The sequence below is a fragment of the Sinohyriopsis cumingii genome, chromosome 6 (genome assembly GCF_028554795.1).
Source record: "Sinohyriopsis cumingii isolate HCF-2022 chromosome 6, ASM2855479v2, whole genome shotgun sequence".
Taxonomy (NCBI): Eukaryota; Metazoa; Mollusca; class Bivalvia; order Unionida; family Unionidae; genus Sinohyriopsis; species Sinohyriopsis cumingii.
The window spans coordinates 89,210,780-89,229,126 of NC_142966.1; the positions used below are offsets into that span (position 1 = coordinate 89,210,780).

Genomic DNA, 18,347 nt, shown 5'->3' on the forward strand with positions numbered 1-18,347 from the left:
TAACTATCCGTTAGAGAGAGAAAACCTAATTAATCCTTTCATACTGAAAGCTACGAAACCTCTCTTCCCTCTCAAGTCTGTGAATCTACTAAAAACCACTTTCCCAGTCCATAATTCAGTCTAGTTAAAACCTGATACTTGACATAGGAAAGCAGATAAGGGTTCATACTCCTTAGGATCACTGCCCTCAAGCAGACAGCTCCGTCATAATTAACAGCTCTAATTAGTTCAACTAGTGCTATAGGGAAAACATAACTGGCGCTATCATTGTAGCATCACACTTCCCAGGTATCCAATTTCATCACAATACATATAGAGAAGGTAATTTCCACAGTGCAGTTCATTCAAACCTAATGTTTCACGACTTACTTTTGTTATGAGTCTATGCTCTTAAAATAAGTAAAAGGAAAGAGTGAAAGAAACAAACTTTGTAAAATTTAACACATAATTTACTTCTCTAGAATACAAAGTTAAAACGAGAAAAAAAACCTTACAGTATTGCGAATTAAATCGCAGAATAATCCAAGAATTACAGACACAAGTCCTAGTAATTTAAAGTCCTTAAAGAAATCTCAAGTGCAGAAGAAATCCACAAACTGAAGGCGATGACGTGTTTGTTATAGCTTATGGAGTGTTGATATGTCAGTAGTCATTTGTTGAGTCACAGAAATATAATTCCAGGTTAGAATTCAATATAAATTTTGTTGAATGTCTTAATCCAAGAATTTAATCAGAGCACTTTTGTATTTCCATAGAAAATAATCACTTGAATTCAATAACTTGAAAGATTTCAGCCCAGAATTACTGGTCATAACATATAATATACAACTTGAAAGTGCTGGAAGTTAAAGTACGAATTACCAAGTCCTCACAGTCCCAAGATTATGTAGTTCTCTACTTGACCTCAGGTCGCAAATAACATATTCTATGTAAAAAATATACATTACCAAATGGAAAAAAACCTTCTAGAATGATCCTAATGTTTACAAAACATTAACCTGGATTGTATATAATTCACTTAGGAAACTCCAAAACTTTCACCTAAATAAACATATTTACTTTTTCTGTTAATAATGGTCATGATATTGAACCCATGCACAGAGAAAATAATTTAGCTATGTATCAATTGTTTAAAATGAATTAAATAAAAAAGTCAACTTGCGTCAGGCAAAAATGAACTCAATTTTTGGACAAGGTCAAGTCCAACATACAATGTTACGTTACAATAGCATGTAATAAAAAGTAATTAAAATATGACTAACTAACAAGCAATTAAATTAAATATACATAACACTTTAAGCTACGAATCCATGGAAACAAAATCCAGTCTGTGTGTCGTTGCACTTACGGCATTATTAATTTTGTCCAGATGGAGCAACACCATTAGAAAGATCACAATCATCATGATATTTCAAGCGCTCAGTAACCATGGAAGAATATAGGCTTGAATTGTCATTTTTCCATGGAAAAAAAAATAAGATCGAAATGAACAATAGTGTATAAAGTACTGAAATAATATTATAATACAGGATTTCGATTTTGATTACTGATCTAGATCACAGCCCTCTACTCGCCCCCCCCCCCCGACTTTGTCCTCATATCATGAGCACATACCCACAAGCGAGCGTTACCCAATTGCACCCTTTCGTGAGGAAAGTCATGTGAGGTAGCAGACTTTAATCTTGATCTGTAATCAACAAAATCTCTAATATCATGCTACTACATTACATTGGCAAACATTTACTCGATTTTCACTGACTGTAAATCAGAGTTTTAAATGATTTGGTTTCACTGTGTGGTCTGATATTCGTCGACAAATGCAACAAAATCAGCATCGATGTTAGCATGACTGATCAGCTGATTCAACACCAATCGGCGAATCCGCAACCTCATCATGGCGGTCAGATTCCATCACTTATGTAATAATAAATCTAATCTTAAATATAAATACCAGTGGTGGTTTAATGTCTTCCAGATAAACGTTGAACCCTTCAAACTGAATTCCATTTCCGGCGACTAATGACACCGGCATTGTATATGTGAACGAGTTTTAAACATTAGTGATGGTGTACCAAGATGGACATTATTTATCACAATTGCCATTTCACTCCAGTCACACCTAAGCTGCCTACGATGAATAAACCTGATCCAGACTCGCGTGCCTTTAAAATATGAGATTCGATTGCATCAAAACTACGTCCAACACTAATAAAAATTATGTCGACCATTTGCAATGTTGTTTTTCTTTTTCTTTCCTACGCTACCTGATCATCCCCCCATGTAGTTACTACGCCTGGTGGCAAGAGTACCTCTGTTATATATTCATCCACGTATTGCATTGTCTTAGCAAGCATAGTCAGTATTGTCTTGGATAAGCACAATCGACATATTTAAGTCATTAATACACTCCCATCAGAACAACGTCTTTAATGTCCACATTACATGCTTTAAACTTTCCAGTTTGATCTTAAAAAATTGCAAGTTCGCCATTATCGACGTCAATAACAAGCCGGCTAGTAAGCTCAGTCAAATCCGATTGGGTGGCAAACCTGGTCAGATCCACATCAGGGCCGCGTCATTACGCGGTAGAGTATCCGTAAATGTCAATAGGCATTCTGTATCATATTAAGCGTAATTTCAAAGCGATAATTAAGTGATTGCGGATTTCATAAATACTTGAGTGCACGCAAGGCTTTAACAAGATGTCTGCATATGGGGTATCCATCATTTTTGCAACGGTAGCAATGAATCAAACAGTGGTCGTATGCCACCCCTATTTAATGGACGGGTCAACAGCGAAGCCACAGCTGATTATTTCACCCCAAGTTTGTTTTTAAAGCCATGGGGATAATCGAAGACCTTTTCCTCTTGCAGAATGAATCTTGATTCAATTTCAGCAGCAGCTTTTGCAGCTGCTGGAGCCGCATTTGATAACATAAATGCAATAGCTGCGAGGAATTGAAATATTCCGATGTTTCGTTGCATTTTGCCATCTCTGGCTTTAACAATTTTATTGTAACCAAACTGTTCTTCCGTTTGGTCACATAAAGCTGATCAAATTGCGTTTGTGTAAACTACACAAGGAATAATTCCAGTGAACTTTACTTGATAAAGCTTCAGTGTCAAATCCGTCCCACTGCAAATCGCCCCTGTTGAAAATGACCATAATTTCACAATCATAATCCTCCCATTTCCACCATGTCCAAAACGCCCTCACTTTTCCCAAGTTCGCCCCCGTTTAAAAATGGCATTGTTGCCGTCATATTAATGCTTGACATTTCCCTCCAATTTATTGCATAAATATTGATTATCATTCAGTCAAAAGACATGGGTGTATATGGTAGTTTTAGTTTAAAGGATTTTAAGCGGTCAGATATGGTGATGTTAGAAACAAATTTTACATAGTTCACAAATCTGATACCAATAAAAATTCTGACCGATAATACTTGGAGTCTGTATTTGGCATCACTGTAAAAGCAAAAATATATAATATTAATAAACCTGACTTTGTCTCCATTCCGTAGTTTTGATAAAATATCGCCCTGTGTACAACTACCAATATTTTCTGTGTAAAGGGCAGTCGTCTTGAGCCCTAGCTTGGGTTTGCATAAAAAAGTGGCTGGGAATCTACTTTGTGTTGGATGCTATTGTTTGCAATTTTTGTACCGGTAACAATTTTGGTGGCAGCGGTGGGATAGAAAAGTTATTGGAAATTTGACAGCAACATTGAAACAGCACAATAAAGTTTTGTCTGAGTAGTGTAGCTGCAAATTGTTATTGGATATACTTTGTAACTTTGTGTGTGTGATTCCTCTTAAGCCAAGGATAAACAAAATATGGATTGAAATGGCGACCCAAGGTAGCATTATCAAAGAGGAAGTAGGAACGATTGTTGAAGAGCACACTGTTGCAAGGGAAAGAACCAGAAGGAAACAGCAAATAAATTTGACGAAATTTACAGAAATTGAAGTAGACTTCAGTGATGAAGCAGATGACATGGAAGCGAGGAAGAACATCCTATAAGAAAACTAAAGAAACCACAGAGCAAACAAGAAAACATCCAAGAATACCAACAAGCATACTGAAAGTGACCGGTGGCAGTTAGAGACAGAATTGAACGACAAAGATTAGACCTTGAAAGCGAGAAGTAGCGAATGGAGCACATTCTCAAACTTAAAGAGCTGGAGTTAGAGATAGAGAGAGTGAAATATCAGAAAGACATAGATAAAAAGAATTACAGCCTGCCATTCAAAGTCAAACTTAAAACTTACAATCACCAAGCGAATGAAGATATTCTTACATTTCTCTCAGAATCTGAGGCCGTGGCTGATCATGCAAAATGGAGCGAAGAACGAAAACCTTGCAACTGAGGATATTGCTAACAGGAGAGGCAAGAGAGGTAACACAGCAAACAAGCAAGAACTATGCTGAGCTAAGAAAGGCCCTGATAAATAGGTTTGAGACAAACTTCACGAATATTTTAGCCAGTTAGTTAGCATAAGAAGGGATGCAAACGAAACATACAGAGGTCTGATGGCACGTATAGAGCCGTATTCAACCTTGAAAGGGCCAAATCGGTCCAATTCGCGTAAGGCCGGTCCTGCCCTTTGGTTCTCTTTATTTTTCCAGTTCTTCGACGTTAAAAGAGTCTTTAGCCGATGTGAACGGCACGAGGACAAGAGCAGCAGGGAGGGCGAACAGACCGAAACTAAAAGTAGAATAAATAGATAAAAACAGTTTCACAAATACAGGAGGGCCAAATACACAAAAACAGGTTCCCTGGCGATGCTAGCATCGCTCGCGGGGTCCGTCATTGAAAAATCCATGATCGGTCCGGCCCCCGCTGTGAGAAATGCTTCGACGCCAAGGAAAAACATTTTTATGTTAACCATACAATGTATCAAGTCCGATACGGTATCGTGTCCGCGGGTCGTGTAAATTTATTGTCACAAATCCGTGCGGGGTTCTTTGAGCGCGACTAAAGAAATTCTTAAACTTATTAATATCCATATCGCCGCTACACCAGGTTTGATGAATATTTCTCAGCGTGTGAACATCAACTCCATTAAACACCGCAAGAAGATTACAGTTATCCCTGATTACTTTTGGTATTTGTGTATAACGCTGAGTAACATAAATCACATCAGTGTTTTTATGACGAACTCGTGAAAATATTCTTGCAGGATTTTTTTGCTTGTCCAGCATCACATCATCATACACTACTAGGTTATTTATTTCCCCGTTAAGGTCTTCCACGGACGGAGCTTCTTCAATATCAGTTATAAATTCAACAACATCCTCTCCGTCTTCACTCAGCGCTTTTGCACTCTCATTAAAATCTTTTATAACATTATAGCATCGCTGATCATCCACAGACGGAGCTATCAAGTATAGTTTGTCCCATTTCATCCACTTCATTATCATGTTCAGTAGCAGTTGCGTTTTACCTGATCCTGACGGTCCTATGATGATCATTCTGATAGAGTTTGGTAGCACTGAATTATGCTTGACTGGTTCTTTCCTTCGCGTCGCAGAAAAATCAGTGATCTCCATTTGTATATAAAGAATAATAATTATGGATTTATATTGTGTAAAGTGCAAGGCACGAACCCCTACAAACGACATAACAACCATTACAACAAAAAATAACAGACAAGCACTCTCTGGTAAGTGTGCGCGATGTGGCACAAAAAAATTTAGATTTCAAAAAAAAAGCCTGACAAAGTCAGCGGAGGTGACATCGCAGCAACCCTCGGACGACTTCCAGGTACCCCTTGGGCTAAATATCCCGGAGAAAAACATCTTCCGGGATACAATTACTGCGGTCCAGGGACCCGACTAGATATCAGACTTGATGAACAATCTAAACCAAAACCGGGAGAGTATCCGATAAACGCTATCGACGCAGCGTGTCACATACATGATGTTGCTTATCGAAGTAAAGATCTACAAGACAGGCATATCGCGGATGTGAAATTAATTCATGCACTAAGCGCCATAAAAAATAAATCATTTAAGGAGTCACTCGCTAATTGGTTAATAAGATCAGCGATGAAATCTAAATTAGCATTAGGCGCTGGATAATTAATAACAATGGAAGCGATTTATTATTCCCCAATCGGATACTGGAGAGGTAACTCAGCAATTAATAAACTCGCCAGCGCAGCAAAAGTAACACGCGAGGTTGCCAAAAATTGGCTATCAAAACAAGCAATATGGCAAATCTACTTACCACCACCTCGACAAATCAATTTTGCACATTTTGATGTTAGTATCCCCAATGAAGTTCATCAGGCTGACATACTATTCCTGCCTCATGATACTGTCCGTAGAAAAACATACAAATACGCGCTAACAGTAGTTGATGTTGCTAGTAGATACAAAGAAGCAGAACCGTTAGCGACTAAAACAGCCGCTGAAGTTGCCTCTGCGTTTAAACGAATTTATCAACGAGGACCTCTAAGCTGGCCCCGATTATTACAAGTTGATCCTGGTAAAGAATTTCAGGGCGCGGTATCATCACTGACAAAGCAGCATAACGTTGTTATACGACGAGGACATACTGAAATTCATCGGGATCAGGCAATTGTTGAGCGATTTAATAGAACACTCGCTGAGAGATTATTCGGATACCAGTACGCGAGGGAATTCATTTACGATACGAGATCTCGTGAATGGGTTGCAAGACTGCCAAACGTGATAGCCGCGCTGAATAATGAAATTACCAGAACAACAAACATGAGACCTGTAAATGCAATCACAAAAAAATATATACCCCCCGTCAGTACACGCAGATATGTTTCAACGCAGCCACGGACGCTAGCGTCCCCACTGCTGGGTAATGTCACCGTTAGGTATTTATACGAACCAGGCGAACTAGAAGGAGGAAAAAAAAGAGCAACCGATCCCACATGGAGTGTTACTACACATAAGATATCCAGCATAACAAGATCAACTGGGAGAAACGCAATCTACAGATTAGATTCAACTGCTCCTCAGCGTGGATTCACACGCGAGCAACTTCAGGTGATTCCCACGGATACACAATTACCACCCCGATCACTTAAATAACTGCAGCAACACCTCTGCGTCGGTTACACTCAAGACAGGTCAACATCACATTTTCACGTGTATGACCACGACTGCTATCTATTCTATCTACGGTAAATTGTCTTGGGTCGTTTTTCGAATACTGCCACAGCAATAAACAATTACAACTCGCACAGTGATTATTCTGCTGTTGTTGTAATTGTATAATAAATGCTTCGTCGAGATCAAACTCTCTGCCATTTTTTTTTGTCGCTCTGTTTGTAACCGGCTAATTTCTTTCTTATTGTATCATCAGCGATTGATCTGTTGATGCTGTCGTTGACAACATCATCTAATACAATTCTTTGTAACTGAGCTATCCTTCTTACTCTTGACACGGCTAAATAAACTAAATTTGACCACTCGATGCGATCATCAACAATCCAAACTGTTGTATCTGAAATAGTTAGTCCCTGCGAACTGTGGATGGTCATAGCGTATCCTAGCGTCCACGGGGATTTGCTCATTTTCAGTGCCTGTTCGACAGCATCAACATCAACTGTGACAATATCATTCAATACTAAATTCTGTTTCTCCACCCCCGACGCAGTCAGGCGCCCTGGAATATCAACGTCAATATTCTGCAATCGCGTATCAGCTGGTCTGTAACACAACGGCACTGCCAGCATGGGAAATTTCTTCTGATGTAACTGAAATAACTGCTGCTGAAGTGTGTCCCTGACTATCTTTCTACTTGCAACAATTAAATCACCTGGTTTCCACGTTTCCCAAAAGTCGCTCAGCTCCGTCTCTGGAATTATTTCACGCATTATCTCACACTGGACTTTATTGGTTTGTAGCCTGATCAACGCCTTAAACTCTTTCAGCGTTTCATCGAGTGATCTGTGATCGTTAGTTATTTCCTCATAATAATCTACAAAAGTTTTCAGCCACGTGTGTGGAGATTCACCTGTAAATGGCGGTGGTTGACCATGATCGCCGCACATCACCACTGCGGTATTTTTCTTTAGCAACCAATCCAGAAACTGTTTTAATATATCTAACGGCACAGTGTCTATCTCATCCCAGATTATTTTCTCGGGAATATATTTCGTACCCATCCGCGATGGTGTCCACGTGCCGCCGCTGTATTTGAAAAAACTGTGATACGTGCACGCGTTAACATCCCGTTGCCTCATCTCCCTGGCAAGTCTGTGTGTGGGAGTCAGCACGACCAGGTCAGAACCGCGAAATAATTCAATCGCCCGAGTTGTCTTACCAGAACCACCAGGCCCGTTCAGATAAACTGTTTTGTGTCTTGTAACAGGATCGTGCACCGGCGGCGACAACGACGTCGAAGACATTTCTGCGCTGCGATACTCATCCTTGATTTCAACGTCAGCTGATTCACAATATCCTTGTAACATTTCATTCTTTATTCTCCACGAGCCCCACGATGGATCATCCGATATAACATTATTCAACACCGCTAAGTGTTTTTTATCGATATAAAATGAATCCGTTGCAACTCTCACTGCGATAACAGGGAATCTATTAATCATCGACAACAAATTTATGGATACATAAGCTAGCATCGAAGATCTCAAATGTGTGTACTGAGATGATTCTCCGTCGATATAACTAAAAACAGTTCCTAATTTTTCCCCGTTTGACAGAAACACATCTTCGCGGTTACAGAACATGTTGTTCGTGGCTGCATCAGCGACAACAAGATCCAATTCAGCCTTGTCCATGATTAATCGACTGTGATGTTGTTTATGATCATACGCTCCACCTTGAGTGAATTTCCCTATTATTCTTCGTCCTAGATCTTTTGCTGTGCTTTCATCATTTCCAAGTTTGCTTTTAAGTACTTCAGGAGCTTTCTTGATGATAGCGTCGATAGAAGTTTCTGGATGTTCTCGTGACCAATCTTCGATGACTTCTTCTAACGTAACCCGCGTTGGAGTTGGCAACCAAACTTCGGTTTGACGACAATAACATATAATCGCTTCGCTGACCGTCAGCGACAACAGTATTCGACTGTCAAGCATGTATCGCAATAACACTATCGGTGCCCATCGCTTCTCAACGAAATGTCTGCCAAACCAAACATAACACACAGGATGTAAATCCTTAGCGAATTTAAACGACGACACACAAGCAAATCCTGTCAGGTCAAAATCAGGCAATGGTCCGTTTACAGCAACTCTTGTCATCGAGTTTGTAACGTGGCCAAACCGTTTAAAATATTCGCTGCATTCTCCACGCCCAAGGAAACTTCCTGGATAACACGCCGTCATGTCCACGGATATCATACCGCGGTAATCATATCGAGTATTCCACAAACCGCCGTGTCCGTATTCGACACAGCTCTGTTGGATATCCCCAAGAAAACTTTTCGGAGTTGGTCTCCATGAATTTCGTTCCCGGGCTACATGTGCGGCAACACCGGGGACAGTAAAACAGTGTGTCAGTAACGTATCAATGTCCGTCGCATGATATTTTTCTGCGAGTTTTTTCATTTCCTGCTGTAACGCCATTGTTCTGTATATTTCCCCGTCGGGTCTCACAAACTGATCATATTCTCCATCTTCGCTACTTCTGAATAACCACACAGACACCGGATCGGTTTTACTTATCTGATAAATAAAATCAAACATAGAGTGCCTCGCACTCTCCCCGTTAGCGGTTCCGCTCGGCAATTCCGGATAATACTTCACAACACGGTCTCGCGGGAATATCCTAACCGAGTCAGTCCAGGCGTGACTGTTATGATCGATAATAGTTATTGGTGCTCCACGGGAATCATATTTACACGCATACAATACCGTACCGGTTAGCGATGAAACCGTTATAGGAAATTTTAGTAATCGCTCTAGCTCAGCAACATCATTTATTGACGCTCCTTTATCCGCTACGTGTGTCGCCCACGCTGTTATTTTAGTTTGTCTTAGCGGTGTTAGGCCGTTTCCTCGCATTGCATTTTTAAAATGTTCCATTACTCGCTCAGCTACACAATTCATCCTTGACTCTGACACCTTCATCGGGGCGAGTTTATCAACGCGTGGTTTCTTTATCGGATAAATTCCATAAACGACCGCGGTCACAGGATACGCTCTGGCATAATACGGTATATCAATCCCAACAAGTACTCCCGGGTTTGAGTCTTTGCTCAACAGAACGGTTTTCCCCCGCCTGGCATCAAGAACAGGGTCTAGTTTGTCTCTGATAATCCACTTTCGGGTTCCCTCGTCGTCGACTCCAACAATAAATTTTATCTGCACGAAATATCTTCTCGCGTCGAGATACTCAATTATATTACGCGCGATTGTATCGTTGATGGTACCATCAATGATGAAACTCAAGGAGTTTTCACGGGAAACTCTTCGATGAGCGATGCTAGCATCGCCGGGGATAATTTTATACGAAGACCACGTGTGTGCGGCACCATCACGACGAAACTCTTCTTTGGCATCCTTGATAACACCAATTACCGTTGCCAACTCTCTTCGTCGACGATCAGTGGTTAACCGGTCAAGATCGAATCGACCGCCTGCGGGTTTTATTCTGGATAGTCTTTCAAAACTCATTATTATAATTAAGACAAGTATTTAAATAGACAAATATATTATATATAATGAACGGAAACTCAAAGAGTTTCTCATGCAAGTGGATCAAACTAAATTCATCAGCGCCGTGTAACAGACGTTGCAGAGGCGAATACTGTGGACAACATGCTCAACAGGTCCGCGGTGGGAGTCTAGGACCGATACCGTGTATCAGATGCGGCATTGGAGTACGAGGAAAAACGCAATTATGTTCAGCGTGTGGGGGAAAACGCTATCGAGAACTAAAACGGTATTATGATAAAAAATATCCAGCCTCGAACACTCTCTCGGAGCGTGATTACATAAATAAGTTTTCAGACAAATTATGAATTAGACAAATGATTTGCTTATAGTATAATGAATCAAGAATTCGTCCCCGAACAAAAATTTGTTTCCGAACAAGAATTTGTTCCACATCCAACTATTCCAAATTATGAAGCGTCACACGATGGTACAATCAGACACTGCCGGCGACGGAAACCAATCGGTGTTGTATCCAATACCGGTTATCTAAAATTCCATGCTGGAGGAAAAGATTATCTCTGTCATCGTTTCGTTTATGAATGTTTCCATGGATTGATCCCTAAGGGTCTTGTCGTTGACCACGTTGACGGGAATCCGGCCAATAATGCCATAAACAATCTTCGGATGGTCACGCAACGCAAGAACTGCTTACTGGGTAACACAGGTCATTGTAAAACAGTTGGAAAACGGGCTGTTAAGTCTCGAAATACAGAGACGGGCCAAGAAATGATATTTCAATCAATGGCCGCAGCTGGCAAATATTTCGGTATTTGTCAACCTTCGGTACAACGAGTCGCAAATGGGATCTACAAAACAGCATTTTCAAAATCGCTCAAACAATATATTTCATTTTCCTACATACAGCTTATCCTCGACGATAACTCGTAAACACTCTCATGCAATTTAAAAATATAAAATATATAATAATATGAATCACGAAAACATAAATGTCATAATTGTTGAACTCGAAAAATTGCAACAGCGTGGTTTTAATATTTTACTAAACGCTGAAACAATTATGTCAGATTTTGAATCGTTGAATGAGCGCGCCGGCAAGAACAATCTCGCCGCGTGTTATAGGTTCATTAAAAATATACAGAATTACGTTTACGGGTCACTTGCGTCGATAACTGACGATCAGGTATCTGAATTCGTTCCACTGTGCGGCGCAGTTGAGAAGATCAGGCTTGAATTGTCACAACAATATGAGACTCGAAAATTAATCAACACCAGGGTACGACGGCTACAAGGTCACATAAAGAATCTAGACGCGGAAATACCTGGCATTTCCGACACAAATACTAGTATTTGTGACGCCGAAGAAGTATAAATACCACCGCGTGTGACACACACAGGTAGAACCTGAACCACGCCAGGGTAAAAAAAAAGTGTATTATTTTTTTTTTGCCTTGGAAATGTGCTTTACATTTCCAAAGGCGTTTTCAGAGTGTGTGAAACGCATAGCGTTTTCCACTCAAAGAGTTTTCGAAATGTTTTACATTTTGGAAATGTTTTACATTTTCAGGATTTGCTCGAGCGCGGGCGCATCAATACAACAATGAGAATAGTTCATAATCTGTTCTCGTTGACACCAAGCTGTGATCGTATGATTTTGCTGTAACTGCGTCAATTGTGACGGAGTTAACAAGAAGTCTTCGTTGCCATACACGTCAACGATTATTTTAACGGGGAAATACTGTTCCGAGAAACTCTTTGAGTTTCCAAATGCGGTTTTTATTGCCTCGTAAAGAATTTGCTTATCATGAATATGAACTCGTGCGTGGATGTATTCGTGTTCCATTATACACAACTGTTTTTTTTTAAATGCGTGAGAAACGCTAGCGTTTCCAACGATGCTAGCATCGCCAGAGAAACTCTTCCAGAAATGCTATGCATTTCCAATTTGGAAACTCGAAGAGTTTCAGGATTTCACCAGTAAGTGTACCGAGATTGTCTCGCCACGCAGGTCCAACAAATTTCCCCGTTGGTCGGTGAGTTTGAAATTTATCGTTGACAACCACGGATTATTACACCGTAGATAGACCACATTGATTGGTTCTTGCACAATCAGAAACCCGGGCGGATCTTTTGGTGTGAACGTATACAGGATAAACCCTTGTTGTGCCGTCGTTGTGTCAGCGCTAGCGCTGCCAGCGCTGTAACTGCCATCGATGACGTCACATACAAGATTGACCGCAATAACATCTGTGATATTTACGATCCCGACGGAGATGTGTCTGCCGTCCGCGGTAGTGCTGTTGTCGTGCTTGAGAATAACCGGCTGCGGTTTTGTTCGCGCGTACGCGTCAGTGATATCTTTGTAGGATTCCTCGATGAGATCCCGGACTGATTCTCGCAGCACGGGTGCGTTATATCCAGGAAATTTAAAACTAGGAATATCTTCCACGCGGATATTATACAACGTCGCAAATTTTATTCCTTTGTCGGGATCATCCAGAAATTTTTGAATTACTATTTGATTTGTTTTTTCCATTGCGGATGCGAGTTTGTTTAGTTTTTCTATGGTCGTGATAATGTTCGTGCGAGAACTGCTAGCGTTTCCACTTGTCGTATCAGAAATATAATCCTGGAAATATCCCCGCAACAGTTCCAGTTGTTCTTTATGCATTTGTTTGATCGGAATAAATATCTGAGGTTCTATCGCGGTTACATGTAGAATCTTGAGATAATGATTCTCGGACGGGTTAAATCCTAAACCCAAACCATCTTCGTGAATTGCAGTGAATTCGACTTTTTCTATTAGTGGTTGGGGTCGAAATAAAACAAAACCATCGTCGCCAACCTTGTTAACGAGGTCGTGTACTTCTTCCTTCGTGGTCGTGAAATCCGACTTCGGTGGCAGTTCCGGACCCGGCACGAACCCGGGTTGTTTTTGTGGCCATCCTAATACTGTTCGAAGAGAGCTGCTATAAATATCCACGGCGTATCCCGGTGTTGAGATTTCAATGACCGCAGACAGCGTTGGTTCGTGCGCGGTCACAGATATTTTGGCTTCCTTGCCGGTGATTCGTTTTATTTGGCGTTGTATCTCATTGTTGATTTCTTCGATCTGATAACTCCCAGTGGGTAGCGTAATTGTATCCCATTCAAGTTCACGTTGTTGTGGGTCCGCGCTGGGTCTCCCGAACACGAACGAATTATTCGGCTGCAAACCGCCAAATGATTCCGACCTGATATTGGGCCAGCTGTGATACACGCTGAGCTTTGCCAACGCGATTTCGGTCACACGAATTGGAGTTCGAAAATTAATACCGAATTCTGGTGTCGTCGAGGACACTGAGATCATTGTGGTCCTTACCGGTGTTGTGTTTGTGACTATTTGTTGAAGCAGTTCTTGTGACATTATTTATTTGTTTAGTTTTCAAATAGTCATTGTACGCATCTGACATTAGTTTGAATTCAGAATCTGATATCAACGCAGCATCGCTGGATTGCACGTCTAACGATGATGATATCAGCGATGATAATTTCTGATATGCGGTCGTGGCTGTATTTAATTTTGTCGTGTAATCGTGTAATTTTGTGTTAGCGCACGAGGATATTTTTTTTGCTATGATGCCGAAAACTCCTGCCGTGGTTGTGGTCGCACAAACAGAGATCGTGGCAGCGACTACTGCAGTCACTGGAGTGACCGCTGATAGTATTACTCCCGCGGATGCAACAACGGCGGATACTGAATAAACCATAACGTCTAACACTGTTATGCGTCTGCGGTATTTTTTTACTTTTTGGGACGTCGCGTCGATGACAGTTTTTAACTCAGATTGCCACTCACGGACTTGATTATACCGATATTGTTGAGCATCTGGCGTCGTTGACATTATTTAAAATCGCTGGTAATTTTCAATTACGTAACCAATTGAGGAGTTGCAGCGACGAATTCCAAACACCACCAGTAAGATGTTGCTGGTAAATTATCGTCCTCGGCTTCAAGCATAAATGTTTCCTCGGTTCCGCTGTTTAGTATTACAGTGCAAACCCCCGAATACTTATCGGTGGAATGTCTCCAAGGATATGTTGTGAAGATTTCAAATTTAGCGGCTGAAAACACAGACAACCTGTAAACACCGGTGGCTGTTGCTGTATATTTGATAGTGTTATTTTGTCGTGACCATGTTGCGAATCCCGATGATACCGTGAATACGATGTTGGTGATATGCCCCGGAGTAACTCCAGTGGGAACTTTAATCAAACTGGTTTTGTTAACGATCTCAGGAATTCCCGATACTATATCGTGCTGTGTTTGTTTGATCGTGCTGATGTCGTTCTGTACATCGGTGAGTTTCACATCGACGACTGGAGGAGTCCCAAAGAACTTATCCACGGTATCACTAGTTTTTTGAAAGTTTCTTTGGAGTCTTTTAAACCCGTTCACGTGAACATCATACTCTGACCGCAGCGTATTTAGTTTACCGTTGACGATGTCCACATATTGTTTGTTTGACGCATCCTGGTCGGATTCGGGATTCGCTAACGCGGTTATTTTGTTGCCGCTCATGCTGAGTTCGCCGGTCATTACGTCGCCGGCTTTTGTTACTTTGTCACTGACTAGGCCAGCAACGTGTTGGTACTGCGCGTCGACGTATTGTTTGTTTGCGGCATCTTCGAGACCTTCCGGATTTTTTAGAGCGGTTATTTTGTTGCCGTTCATGCTGAGTTCTCCTGTCATTACGTCGCCGGCTTTTTTCACGCACTTGTCAACACCTTTATCAATACTGTCTTTGATGCTTGCGATTGATATATTCGAGTCCTTGATCCGGCCACCATCACTAAATGCAACGAAGTTATCCTTGGTAGCTCCAAGAACTCTGCGAATTATATCATTCCACTTAATGTTGCTCGTTCTTAGTTTTCCTTGCCTGTCTTGGAAAATAGCAACTTCATCTGGGTCAACTCCAGCTATATTCAAAAGATTATCGACTTCATCTCGGGTCGCATATTTTGAGAGATCAGCATCTGTGCCAGGTTTGACTTTTCTTGTGAAAGGTCTTCCGTAAATATCTACCATTATTTGTTATTGCTGTTTTTCAAATGCGAGCATGAAAATGCCTAGCATTTCTCGATGCGGTATATTCATACACTACTCGATGCGGAGGAGTTGCTGGATTTCTTGAGATTGCATCAAGAACATTTAAAACCTCGTTCCCACAAATGGGCGGATCAACTAATGTTTGTGTTGGTAACGTCGACTGCCACACTGGAACATTATAAAATCTGCTGTTGAGAGTGCGAGGCACTCCGCGGACATACCTGAGAAACTCAACTGGCGGTGCTAAACCGTACGAATCAAAATAGATAATTCCACGTGGATCGATCGCGTAAGCAACCCAGTGAGTTCCAGGACCGTCTTTGTTGTCGAGATTGATAATGCCAGTTTCTGGATTATTTGGTCGTTGCGGTAATTGATCTCGCATGAATACACCTCTGAAATGTTTTATACGCAATTTTTTAACAGCATCTAATAAATCAAAATTGCTTATTGGAGACTGCGTCTCACGAAGCGTTTTTAAACCCGTTTTGGGTACCATGATGCCGGAGTTCCTGGTAGTCTTAGACCGCGTCCCTTTTTTTTGTATCCATTTCCGGTTGCCTTTTTAAGTGCCATTCCGGCCGCTGTTCCAACTGCACCGAGTGCTGCGGCTTTTGCTACGGCTGGTGCTGCCGCGGCAATCAACGCCGGTATTGCTGCGAGAAGAGGAAATATTCCACCGGTTTTAGTCATGTCCTTGATAGCTGCAGCAGAGAAATTAAGTCGGACACCGGTTTTTGCTGTTAGTGCCTTATTAAAATGTTTAATCTGAGTATTAGTCAACGACAGCTTGTTTGGACCACCAACAAGTTGATCTCGTTTTAGTGTTATTGATGTCCCGCACGTGCTTGCGTTCTTCGATTGCAATTTCTTTGCTTGACCGGAAGTCAAGGTGACGTTAACGTGACTGTATGACATTATATTTCAGAAACTAATCTAATTGTTACATGTTTTCTACTGGAGCGTCAATAACTCTCATTCGTCCGCCAACACCTTCAAGCAGCATTGCTTTATCGGAGAGTATAACCGCGACAGCTCTAAAACCAGCAGGCGGGCCGGCGGGAAACTCACCTACATGAGCTTTGAAGTGTATATCAACGACAGATTGTTTTGTTAGATCCAAATGTTCCAGCGAAAAGTAATAAATCGGATACAGCGTTGTAAAATCCAGTTGTGATATCTGCAACCCGGTATCAATATTTTGATCACGTCCCATAAATGTCATCAAACGATGATACGCACGCGCAACTTGATTATTTTCAAAATCTATCACTATATCTTCGGATGGTTCTTGATGTCCGTTTATTCGCAGCGAAACTTCAGAGACATTAAGTTTGTCAAATATCATATGACTCTGTAGTTGGGAAGTCAACCTCGCATTTTGCTGGAGTGCAACAAAAATATGTCGCGGCGCTGATATTCCCTGTTGTGATGATATATGCCACGTAAACTGCCCGAGACCGGCACCTTGAATGGAATCTGTTGATGTTGTTAACCACGATATCAGTGATTTACCACCTGTGTCCATAAAAGAGAGTAACCGTTGCTCTTCAACGAGTGATGGAGACATCACTGGCATCCACAAAGCAAGCTTGAATAATATTACTTTACCGCCAGCAACACCGTCTTCTCGCCAGATGGCGTCAACGTCATCACTTTTTCGGTTAAGTACAACTGTATGATTGGCTCCAAAAATAACCCTTCTGACATGTCTGCAAAATCCAAAGATGTGAGACAGTGGAATTGCGCATGAAAATCTCCTACGGTCACCTGATAACATTAATTTACGCGTAGCAAAACCTAAATTGTACTCTGGACTAGGCCTTAATATTAAAAATGCAGCACCTGGTCTGGCCGCAAATCCAGCCGGTTGTGGGTCTACAGCAGTGCCTTGTGCTGTTTGTACTTGAATAGTAGATCTGTGTTCAGGATGATCAGAATTATCCTTAGCGAACATCATAGTCGGACCAGCTGATCTAGTGTAATCATCTGAGTATCTCGCTAATCCCAGGATTGTTGTAGCAACGTCAACATTATCCTGAATTATTTCAATTTCTCTTCCGTCAATGCTGTATGAAGCACTTTTGAACAGCGCCATGATACCGTTGTTAACAAAACCAACTCGAACATTAGCTCCGTATGCTGTATTAGCGGCAACATCTGTTACAAGTTCACCCGTGACTTCAAGAAATGCTTCAGCGGGCAGGAAATATCTACTTGTATCCTGGACTCGTAATTCAATTCGTCCGCGTTGATTAGGTACTGTTGCCTCATAAGAATAATACTGATAATCGCGCACGGACTCATCTTTGAGTGTTGGTGCATCCATGTCGAACGCTGGATCAGATATAGGTTTAAACATTTTATATAAAATTATTGTCTTCTAAAACGAAATCCGCTTCCTGATATCAGGCTTGTATTTATTTGTTCGGGTGTTTGGGTTACAAGCTCTGCAAGTTTTTGATTGGCGGCCTGATTTATTATTTTACCGACATCCGCTGGCATAAGTTCAGTACTCGCCAGTTTCACCGGTGGTGGTTTTTTTGATCTGCGAATTAACCGTGACAGTCTGTCCTTGATTGACGCGAATGCTTTCCCGGCGAGATCACCAACAGATCCAAGAGCTTTATCCT

General features: G+C 41.3%; 2 protein-coding genes across 6 annotated transcripts in view; one reads left to right on the forward strand and one right to left on the reverse strand.

Moving 5' to 3' along the window:
* Window positions 1-18,347, forward strand: part of LOC149797405 (uncharacterized) — a 108,440-nt gene that overhangs the window by 83,425 nt on the left and 6,668 nt on the right. The window lies entirely within an intron of this gene.
* Window positions 1-18,347, reverse strand: part of LOC149797407 (uncharacterized) — a 130,255-nt gene that overhangs the window by 34,044 nt on the left and 77,864 nt on the right. The window lies entirely within an intron of this gene.